Source organism: Sceloporus undulatus, chromosome 2 (assembly GCF_019175285.1).
Source record: "Sceloporus undulatus isolate JIND9_A2432 ecotype Alabama chromosome 2, SceUnd_v1.1, whole genome shotgun sequence".
In the NCBI taxonomy this organism is placed as follows: domain Eukaryota; kingdom Metazoa; phylum Chordata; class Lepidosauria; order Squamata; family Phrynosomatidae; genus Sceloporus; species Sceloporus undulatus.
The window spans coordinates 258,027,236-258,039,060 of NC_056523.1; positions in this window are offsets into that span (position 1 = coordinate 258,027,236).

An 11,825-nucleotide genomic window follows, 5' to 3' on the forward strand; every position below is an offset into this window, starting at 1 on the left:
CTTGGGAGATAGCTGTCCTCCAAGCCCCAGCCAAGCCTGGAGGACTCAGTGATCGCGGAGGAGCCTCCAGGGCATGGCCAGGGCTTGGGAGATAGCTGTCCTCCAAGCCCCAGCCAAGCCTGGAGGACTCGCTGGGGGGGGGGAGTCCCGGGGGCGGGGCCAAACCAGGGCGGGACCATGCGGACCTGCCCCAAATCGGGAAAGTCCCACCCCCAGGCGGGATATGGGAAGCCTAATCAGACCTCACATAGCTTTCTATTTCAAAGCAGGAGGGCAGTGCTGGGGTAGACAAAAAATCACTCTCCCTACGTTAATCTGGTTCTGTTTTTATCATCACATTCTTTCTTGAAAACAGAAGCCATAGAATGTAAACTGATATGGGTCCCCAGCAAAAAAATTAAATTAAAAATTTGGTAGATTCCTCCTCCAAATAAAAAGATGAATGAGTAAAGCATTCCTGTAAAAATGAACACCGCCTTAAAAAAAGGTAACAACCAAAAACCTGAGTGATCCAGCTTCAAACAAATAACTTGTTTTAATAATAATAATAATAATTTTTATTTATAGACCGCTATTCCGCAATGATCATAGCGGTGTACAGTAAAATTGCAAAACAATACATAAAATTGCAAGGCCTCTCGCCCCCTCAAGATGGTGGTTGGAGGAGGGCTCTTTTTCTTCCAGGCCTGGCCTCTCCCCCCCTAAAGATGGTGGTTGGAGGAGGGCTCTTTGTCTTCCAGGCCTGGCCTCTCTCCCCCTCAAGATGATGGTTGGCGGCGGGCTCTTTGTCTTCCAGGCCGGCCTCTTCCCCCTCACAGATGGTGGTTGAGGAGAAGGCTTTTGTCTTCCAGGCCGGCCTCTCTTCCCCCTCAAGATGGTGGTTAGGAGGAGGGCTCTTTGTCTTCTAGACCACGGCCTCTCTCCCCCTCAATATGGTGGTTGGACGGAGGCTCTTTGTCTTCCAGGCCACGGCTTCTCCTCCCCCTCAAGATGGTGGTTGGAGGAGGGCTCTCTTCTTCCAGGCCAGGCCTCTCTCCCCTCAAGATGGTGGTTGGCGGAGGGCTCTTTGGTCTTCCAGCTGCCTCTCTCCCCCTAAGATGGTGGTTGGAGGAGGGCTCTTTGTCTTCCAGGCCAGGCCTCTCTCCCCCTCAAGATTGGTGGTTGGCTGGAGGAGGACTCTTTTTCTTTCTCCGGCCAGGCCTCTCTCCCCCTCAAGATGGTGGTTGTGAGGGTTCTTTGTCTTCACGGCCAGGCCTCTCTCCCCCTCAAGATGGTGGTTGGAGGAGGGCTCTTTGTCTTCCAGGCCTGGCCTCTCTCCCACTCAAGATGGTGGTGGAGGAGGCTCTTTGTCTTCCAGGCCAGGCCTCTTCTCCCCCTCAAGATGTGTGGTTGGCGGAGGGCTCTTTGTCTTCCAGGCCGGCCTCTCTCCCCATCAAGATGGTGGTTGGAGGAGGGCTCTTTGTCTTCCAGGCCAGGCCTCTCTCTCCCCCTCACGATGTGTGTTGAGGAGGGCTCTTTGTCTTCCAGGCCAGGCCTCCTTCCCACTCAAGATGGTGGTTGGAGGAGGCTCTTTGTCTTCCAGGCCAGGCCTCTCTCCCCCTCAAGATTGGTGGTTGGAGGAGGGCTCTTTGTCTTCCAGACCAGGCTTCTCCCCCTCAAGATGGTGGTTTGAGGAGGGCTCTTTGTCTTCCAGGCCAGGCTTCTCTCCCCCTCAACGATGGTGGTTTGAGGAGGGCTCTTTGTCTTCCAGGCCAGGCTTCTCTCCCCCTCAAGATGTTGTTGGAGGAGGGGCTCTTTGGTCTTCCAGGCCTGGCCTCTCTCCCCTCAAGATGGTGGTTGGAGGAGGGCTCTTTGTCTCCAGGCCGGCCCTCTCTCCCCCTCAAGATGGTGGTTGGAGGAAAGCTCTTGTCTTCCAGGGCTGGCCTCTCTCCCCCTCAGATGGTGGTTGGAGGAGGTGTTCTTTGTCTTCCAGCCAGGCCTCTCTCCACCTCAAATGGTGGTTGGAGGAGGGCTCTTTGTCTTCCAGGCCTGGCCTCTCTCCCCCTCAAGATGGTGGTTGGAGGAGGTGCTCTTGTCTTCCAGGCCAGGCCTCTCTCCCCCTCAAGATGGTGGTTGGAGGAGGGCTCTTTGTCTTCCAGGCCAGGCCTCTCTCCCCCTCAAGATGGTGGTTGGAGGAGGGCTCTTTGTCTCCAGGCCAGGCCTCTCTCCCCCTCAAGTGGTGGTTGGAGGAGGGCTCTTTGTCTTCCAGGCCAGGCCTCTCTCCCACTCAAGATGGTGGTTGGAGGGGGCTCTTGTCTTCCAGGCCAGCCTCTCTCCCCCTCAAGATGGTGTTGGAGGAGGGCTCTTTGTTCTTCCAGACCAGGCCTCTCTCCCCCTCAAGATGGTGGTTGGAGGAGGCTCTTTGTCTTCAGGCCCGGCTTCTCTTCCCCCTCAAGATGGTGGTTGGAGGAGGGCTCTTTGTCTTCCAGGCCAGGCTTCTCCCCCTCAAGATGGTGGTTGGAGAGGCTCTTTGGTCTTCCAGGCCTGGCCTCTTCCCTCAAGATGGTGGTTGGAGGAGGGCCTCTCTTGTTTTCCAGGCCAGGCCTCTCTCCCCTCAGATGGTGGTTGGGGAGGACTCTTTTTCTTCCATGGCCGGCCTCTCTCCTCAAGTGGTAGTTGGAGGAGGGCTCTTTGGTCTTCCAGGCCTGGCCTCTCTCCCCCTCAAGATGGTGGTTGGAGGGGGCTCTTTGGTCTTCCAGGCCTGGCCTCTCTCCCCTCAAGATGGTGGTGGGGAGAGCTCTTTGTCTTCCAGGCCTGCCTCTCTCCCCTCAAGATGGTGGTTGGGGAGGAGGGCTCTTTGCTTCCAGGCCTGGCCTCTTCTCCCCTCAAGATGGTGGTTGGAGCGGGGGCTCTTTGTCTTCCAGGCCAGGCCTCTCTCCCCCTCAAGATGTGGTTGGAGAGAGAAGAGTCTTTGTCTTCCAGGGCTGGCCTCTCTCCCCCTCAACGATGGTGGTTGGCAGGAGGGTTCTTTGTCTTCCAGGCCAGGCCTCTCTCCCCTCAAGATGGTGGTTTGGGAGAGCCTCTTTGTCTTTCCAGGGCTGGCCTCTCTCCAACCTCAAGCATGGTGGTTGGAGGAGGGTTCTTTGTTCTCCAGGCCAGGCCTCTCTCCACTCAAGATGGTTTTTGGACGTAGGCTCTTTGTCTTCCAGGCCAGGCCTCTCTCCACTTCAAGATGGTGGTTGGAGAGGTCTTTGTCTTCCAGGGCCTGGCCTCTCTCCCACTCAAGATGGTGTTGGAGGACGGGCTCTTTGTCTTCCAGGCCACGGCCTTCTCTTTCCCCACTCAAGATGGTTGTTGGAGGAGGGCTCTTTTTGTCTCAGGCCAGGCCTCTCTCCCCCTCAAAGATGGTGGTTGGAGGGAGGCGCTCTTGTCTTCCCAGGCCTGGCCTCTCTCCCTCTAAGATGGTGGTTGGAGGAGGACGCTCTTTGTCTTCCATGCCTGCCTCTCTCCCCTCAAGATGGTGGTTGGAGGAGGGGCTCTTTGTCTTCAGGCCAGGCCTCTCTCCCCCTCAAGATGGTGGTTGGAGGAGGCTCTTTGTCTCCAGGCCAGGCCTCTCTCCCCCTCAAGAGGTGGTTGAGGAGAGCGAGAACTCTTTGTCTTCCAGGCCTGGCCTCTCTCCCCTCTAAGATGGTGGTTGGAGGAGGCTCTTTGTCTTCCAGGCCTGCCTCTCTCCCTCTAAGATGGTGGTTGGGAGGACGGCTCCTTTTCTTCCAGGCCAGGCCTCTCTCCCCCTCAAGCTGGTGGTTAGAGGACGGGCTCTTTGTCTTCCAGGCCGGCCTCTCTCCCCCTCAAGATGGTGGTTGGAGGAGGGCTCTTAATAATAATCATAATAATAATAATAATAATAATAAATAATGATTTATTTGCTCCCGCCCATCACACGGAAATCAGGCGGGTTACAACAGTAAAAATAAGATAATAAAATACAATAATAAAACAAAATACAACTAAATTAAAGAGAGCAAAGTGAGTACATTCACAGTTAGGCCTAATGTAAGTTGGGCCTCTCTTTTCCTCCCTTCTCCGGTCGATGATGATGTCATGGAGGGAGGGCTCTTCTTCTTGAGGCAAGGATTTTATTTTAATTAATTTAAATTTAATTCTTCTCATTAAATTAAGAGAAGAATTGTGGACCGAGTGACATAAGTTCACAGTAAATGGGGAGTAGACAAACGGTAGGGAAGGCTTGCTGTGAAGAGATCCGTCTTAAGAGCCTTCTTTAAAGACTTGTAAGAGTAGAAATGTCCGATCTCCTTGGCAGGTCATTTCGTAGCTTCGGAGTCTTGCGATGGAAAGGCCCTCTGGGTGACTGACTTAGCTAGATTTTATTTGGCTGAAGTAGATTCTTCCCCGGCGACCTAGAGTGCGGGACGGACAGTATGGAAGTAGGCGATCTCTTAAGTATCCTGGACCCAAGCCATGTAGTGGCTTTGAGGTAATCACCAACACCTTGTACCTTGCCCGCGGAAACTAATTGGCAGCCAGTGAAGGGATTTCAAAACCCGGTGTTATGTGATCGGTACGACGATACCTGTTAATTAACCTGGCTGCCATATTTTGTACAACGTTGAAGTTTCTGAACTTGGACAGTGTAGCCCACATGTACAGCGCATTACAGACAGTCCAATCGAGAGGTGAACCAGCGCATGTACAACTGTTTTCAAGGTCTCCCTGCTCCAGGAAGGGGCGCAGCTGGCGTATCAGCCGAAGCTGATAACAAGTGCTCCTGACTGTCGCATCTACCTGAGCTGTCAGGTGAAGCGACGAGTCAAGGAGCACCCCCTAAGCTGCGGACCGAGAGTCTTTCGGGGAAGTGTGACCCCATCCAGAACTGGCTGACATAATTCCATACCATGGCCTTGGGTTTCCTATAACAAGTTTACCTCCGTCTTACCTGGATTCAGCTTGAGTCTTTTCCCCTCATCCAGTCCATTACCGCCCCAAGACAGGCCTTCAGAGGAGAGATGCCCTCCATAGACCACTGCATCAGTCTGAGACATAGAGAAATCATCAGCGTACTGATAACATCCTGCCCCATGTCTCCGGATGATTTTTCCCAGTGGCTTCATGTAAATGTTAAACCGCATAGGAGACAATATTGCGCCCTGGGGTACACCAAATTTTATCTCTCTTTTAGAAGAGCACACTGTCTCCTAGCGCCACCATCTGGAATCTGCCCGAGAGGTAGACCGGAACCACTGTAGAACAGTGCCTCCGATACCTAACTCTCTCAGGCATTCCAGAAGGTACCATGGTCGATGGTATCGAAGGCGCTGAGGGCGAGGTCTAAGACACCAGCAGGGTCCACACTTCCCCTGTCGATGCCTAGAGGAGATCATCAACTAAGGTGACCAAGGCCGTCTCGACTCCGTTATCCTGCCCTGAATCCGGGTTGAAATGGTGTCCAGATTCAGCTTCATCCAAGACTGCCTGTAGTTGATTGGTGACCGCCCTCTCGATCACCTTGCTCAAGAATGGCAACAACGAGACTGGCCTATATGTTATTTCTATCCAGAGGGTCCCGGGAGGGTGGTCTGACCACTGCCTCCTTAAGACAAGAAGGCAGGGGTACCCTCCCTGAAGGATGCATTGTTATATTTTTTCAGCATCAGCTTGACTATATCACCCCCCTGGACAGCCAGCCAGGATGGGCAAGGGTCGAGAAGGCAAGTCCTTTTTTCAGACTACTAAGGAGCTTGTCACGTCCTCAGTACTTACCGACTCAAATTGATCCCGTCTAACAGTAATGGCGGAGGGCGCGTGGATGCCTCTCTCATTACTTCTGACTTAAAGTTGGCATCCAAATCACGCTCTTATTCGAGAGATTTTTCTGTGAAATAATCATTAAAAGCATTACAGTAAGCTATGGTTGACTCTCATAGAGGGTTCTGGGTGGGAGGCCCGTTGTGTTAAACTCCTTACCACCCTGAACAGCTCAGCTGGACGAGATTTCACAGACGCGATAGATGCAGAGTAGAAAGATTTTTGGCTGCATCTATCGCCACTTGATAGGACCTAAGAAAAGTCCTATGATTGAAGTGACAGAGACTGCTTGCTGGGAGAACAACTCAAATTTCTAGCACTGTTCCTTTATTGCATCCTTTGCTGCCTTTGAGCATTCCTAAATGATGTTTCCAATGTGTTCATCAAGATTATGATTATTATCCCTTCTGCTGTATTAGAGGGTCTCTCCAAGAGACTCCTTACAAGGAACATGTTTGCCCTTGTGCTGTAGCATCACTAAGGGGCGTGGGGGGTTCAGTCTGCACCAGGTAACACCCCAGTAGAGGGATGACACTGGTTGGCCCTCCTCCGGTTTCCGATGAGGAGGGGCCGAACATGCCCCTCGCGGCTTCACCACAAGCAGTGTAAGCCTTGTCATGAGAAGGCATCCTCCATCACAGTGAAGGAGAGCGCCAAGGTGTACCCTTATAGAGAGGGTACGTAGAATCCCTAATTTTTGTCCTGTTTTTCGTGCCTTTTACATGGACAGCGATTCGAGATTGATTTCACCTTTACTGATACAGAGCCAATGTTATCTCCATTAAGATATCTTGGGAGCCTTTTCATATCAATTTGAGGCCACCTACTTACCTCAGCCGTTTCAATTTCCCACTCTATTTTCCAATCTTCACACTCTCGGGATTCAGATAATGAGGTGCCCACACTAGCCACCACCTCTCACCAACCACCTCTGGTCTGAAGGCGGTTTGACTTTCTTTGGAGGCATAATTCCAGTATTCCTTACCAATACTCAAGAGTTTTATCTCAGGAAATACTCTTAAATACTGTGAAGTCCGAAGGCTTTCATGGCCCGCATCCTTAGTTTTTTGTAGGTTTTTGGGCTATGGACCATGTTCTAGAAGAGTTTATTCCTGATGTTTCGACAGCATCATTAACTCCACTTGCTTCTCTCCCCGTTTGATCACCAAGGTTTCTCTTCCAGGGAAAAAAACTCCCCCTTCCAATGCAATGTTATCTAACCTCTCCTCCATCAACTAGGAATGGTGTTAGGCGGGTCAGGACGGTCCAGAGAAGAAGAAGGAGGGATGGAAGTGGTCCTGCTTCATATAGCCCCTTAAGTTTTACCTTCAACTTATCCATGGGTCATATCAAAACCATGATTTTGACCCTGAAACCTTCCCTAACTTATGCATAAGGCCGACTTTTACACGATTATATATTGGTTATTCAGATACTAACCAGTCCAGACCTTGATTAGCTTCCAAAATCAGATGAGATTAACTGTGTGTTCAGGGTGATTGGTGGTAATCCGTGATAGGAAAACCATGAGCAAAGAAAGAGGAAAGGCGATGGTACCAAAAGAGCAGCTAGAGGCTCTAATCCTCAAGGATAAGTGTTAAAGACTGAAAGGGAAAGGAATCACTATTACAGAGCGAGGCCCAGCCAAGGAAGAGCTGTAAGCAGAGAAGGCAGTGGAATGCAAAGATATTCCTCAGAAGATCGATGTAAGATGATGAAATGAGTAGGATCCAGAAACTAGGAAATAAATGCTAAATAAGGCAATATTTTATGCTGCACAGTAATAACCATGAACTAACCTACCAGAATGTCAACTATTAACATTTCATTGTATCACAAATGTAGTCTATGCTGATATAAAGAAAATAAGATTTCATCTGAACGAATGTGGCGTTGTGTGCAGCAAAGTTAAGAAGAGATCAGATCATGGAACTGGAAGATGCGTATGTTACAGTATTTACAAACGCAGTATGTACAGCAGCACAGTACATCTTTCCACAGTGCCTTATATGCCAGGGTGCAGTGCCATGCTTTCCCCACAATCCAAATCTCTACTTGGTAGCTTTCATGTTGAATAGAGGTTTAGAAACTGAATTCCAGCGAGCCAAGAGTCTTGGGATCCTTAAAATCCATTTCTCAACCAGGAAAATGCTGATCAGTAGACCCTGCCGCTTACTGTAGTTCATAAAGTTATTGCTGTGTTTTCAGACCCTTGTAATCAAGCACAGAAGGAAAACAGAAATTCCTTCTGTTTTGAATAAAGCATGCATGAAGGTATGGCAGCAGAACACTTCAAGTCTGACAAGCAGCAAGAAAATGTGGTGTGAATTTACTACCCACACCAGTTTTATAGAGCATGCAATACTGGAATGTATTACTAAATGTTAGATTTCCTATCTTGTGAAATCTCAAATAATCTGGACAATAATTTCCAATTCACTAAAAGTATGGGTTGTCTGTACTGCTTGAAGGTATGGCGCCATTTATTTACATCAGTTCATTTTTGAGGCTATGAACGTTTGCTGTCATTCATTTTCTCTCTATCAGATTGTATGTACTTCTTTTATCTATTAATTAGCTCATAATGTATATCTATTGACAAGCATAATTTAATATAAACAAAATTTTAAAATTTAACTCAAACATATCACATCATATTATCAAAGCCAATTACAGTTGCCAGCCACAGAGATCATTTAATGTACGACAAACCTAAGAACTACTTCAAAAGTTGCAGCCACAACACCCAATGCAAAGATTTAGAGTACTAGGATCTGTGAGCTATTAGTATATAATAATATATAATAATAATATAATATATAATAATAATAATAAAATAATTTATTGATTACCGCCCTGGGGGCGAACTCCCAGCCGGCGGTTACAACATTAAAATAACTTACCGCATAAAAACAATATATTTCCCTCCCCCCTTAAAAGTTATAAAAAACATATCTAATTTAAACCCACAATAACTAGTTAAAATAACAGTGAATAACAAAATATAATACCAACCAACAACCACTGCAACTTCGTTCTAAAGAAAAGAAAAGGGGGCTTTGGAGACATTACTGAGGAGGGGGAGCTCCTGAGTCCTGAGGCCGGGATTTCAGTCTGGGAAGGCCTGCCTGAAGAGATCCGTCTTTACAGCCTTTTTGAAGCTGTCCAAAGATTTTAATTGAAGGATCTCATCCGGCAGGCCGTTCCAGAGCTGGGGGCGACAACAGAGAAGCCCTCCGGGAGGTCGCCACAGCCTTTTATAAGATTGTAAAAATATTCAATTATGTTAAATAAAGTGAATGACCATTGAAAGCTCAGGGAAACAAGAAAGCTTTTTTTCCTAATGCTGAAGAAAAATATTAGTGCAGGTGCTGGAAAAGGTGCTTAGAAGAGTCCCACATGTGGGGTGGATGTGGGTGGGGATGGGACCAGCGAAAAGGCATCTCTTCCAATAGCCACTCTACTGAAGAGGTACTTGAAATGGGCTTTCCCCAGCTTACGGTGAATAGATACACGTGGGAAAAAGTGCATCTTCAGATTGTTACTCAACTTGCAGTTACCGAGATGGCACCCACAATTATATATATAGAGGGATTTAATAGTGCAAATGAATGGCCGGCGAGAGGACTCCAGTGGTAACTCACAGGTGGGATCTCAGCTTTGTCTAATGGTTTTGAAAAACTAGAATCCAGAGTGCTAAGTACAACTCAATTTTAATGCTAATCAAAGAGGAAGGAAACCATAACTTCATGCTTAGCATCCCACACACACACACACCACACACACACGAACTAACAAAATTAAGGGTAGTAGCTTGTCACAAGGTTGAGGGGAGGCAATACCTTATCGGTCCAGAAGTAGGCTCCAGTCAGGGGATGTGGACCTGACAGTGACTCAACAAGGCTACCTGAAATATGGGGGGGGGGGGGGGGGTGACCAGTCTATGTTGAGAGATTAATACAAAATCGCCAGCATTTCTGCTTGATTTCAGACTGACCAATGTATGAGTGCCAAGGGGCTTTTTATAGACTCTTGGGGCACTTGGGCAGCTTTTCCAAGAATGGGATTCCCACCTGGTGATGGTTTTACTTCAGATTTACAAAAGGAATATTTTTGGCTGTGGCAGTGACATTGTTTAATCAAGCCGTAATATGATCAGGGAGTTTGGGATAGGAATCAGGTATGGGAAATACAACAGAAGACTGTCTTAATTTTTTAGGCTGACAAAATCCTTTTCTGTGAACTTCAAGAGAAAATGCACACACAGCAGGTGGGGGACAGCGCAATATTGACAGTCATAAAATTACAGGAACCCTTTCCACATGTCCTTAGGTCTGTGACAGTTCACTTAAGGGTCATCTGACCTTTCCAGGTTCATGATTATGGTCTCTCTGTAACTGTTATTGTAATAAAATAGACAAAAATATCTGCTACCCCAATATTAATGCAGAGTATGCCGCGGATGCCAACAGATACCAAATGCTATGCTGTTTCACGCTTTAAAGCTTTGAATCCTGGAACCAAATGATATACCAGTGTGAAAGTAGGAAATGAGTGGTACAACCTATTCATGTATTAGAAATGAGTTCAAAGTTCAGTAGCGAGTATGTATGCACTCAGTAAACTATGGGAGGGAGAGAAGAAAGGAGGGGCCAGAGTCTTACCCTTCCCAGTAGGCGCAGACACAAAACAAGCTGCTGCAGCCTCTTCTAGCTTGTGAATTCCTTCTCATTGATCACCTTGCCATTTGACCACAGTGTGCCACCACAGCATCAATTAAAAAATTTTTGACAGCTTAATGAGTACAAAAATGAGTGTTTAAACGACAATCTGAAGCAAATGATAAGCACTTTTGATTTATACAGAAGAAAGTATAAAAATTGTTTGGGTGATGTATTATTTGTTTTCTCCCTGTGTACGTCTAGGGTTGCCATAAGTCAGGACCTCCAAACCGGGACAATGTAGGACACATGTTGGACAAGATTTTCAATGTAGGGCACTTTTTTTACATGGAGGACACGCGAAAAAATTGATGATTTTTTTAAAATGTTACTATTAATGCATGTTTCTTAGGCATGATCAAAATGGAGGTCATTTGGGCATTATTCCTAGATAGATGGCCGAAATGGACTCCCTTTCTGGCCAAACACCCCCCCCCTCATTCCAAACCGGATATTTGGGCATTTGAACATGGCTTTAATTAACATTGCCCCTTGCATATTTCATAGGCTTATTGCATAACCAAACTCTTTCGGTTTCACACTGAACATGGGTTCACATGGCTATGCATTTGCCTATGTCCAGGTGGTTTTAACAGGAAGTGGGATTTGCCCTCGGTTTTCAGGTTGTTCTTTACACCAACCTATCTTCTCAGAAGTGTTGTACTTGGTCAAGGGGTTACTTTGGTTTTTCTTCACTGTGCATGAGTTTGTAAAAGGTCAGAGCAAACTTACATTCGCCGCTGCCTCAGAAGGCTGGCTGCTTACAATATCATCATCATCAACATCATCAACAACTTATTATTGTTAAAGCAGACCTTTTAGCAGTAAAAGCTCCGAAAATACACAGAAATGCACTTTGGAAAGTCACACTGTCTCACCTTCAGAAAAAGTGAGTGCATGCCTCAGAAACTGACTGATATCATCATCATCATCATCATCATCATCATCATCATCATCATCATCATCATCATCACCACTATCATTGTTAAAACAAAGCAGACCTGTACAAATGGAATGGAAATCTTCCTCCTCCTCCTCTTCTTCCTCCTCCTTCTCCTCCTGCTACTCTTCTTCTTCTTCTTCTCCTTCATCCTCCTCCTGCTACTCTTCCTCCCTCTTCCTCTTCCTCCTCCTGCTACTCTTCTTCTTCCTCTTCCCTCCTCCTCCTTCCTCCCTCCCTCCTCCTTCCTCCTACTGCTACCTCTTCCTCCTCCTCCTCCTTCCTTCCTTCCTTCCTCCCTCCTCCTCCTCCTCCCTTCCTCCCTCCTCCTCCTGCTACCTCCTCCTCCTCCGCTGGTCCCT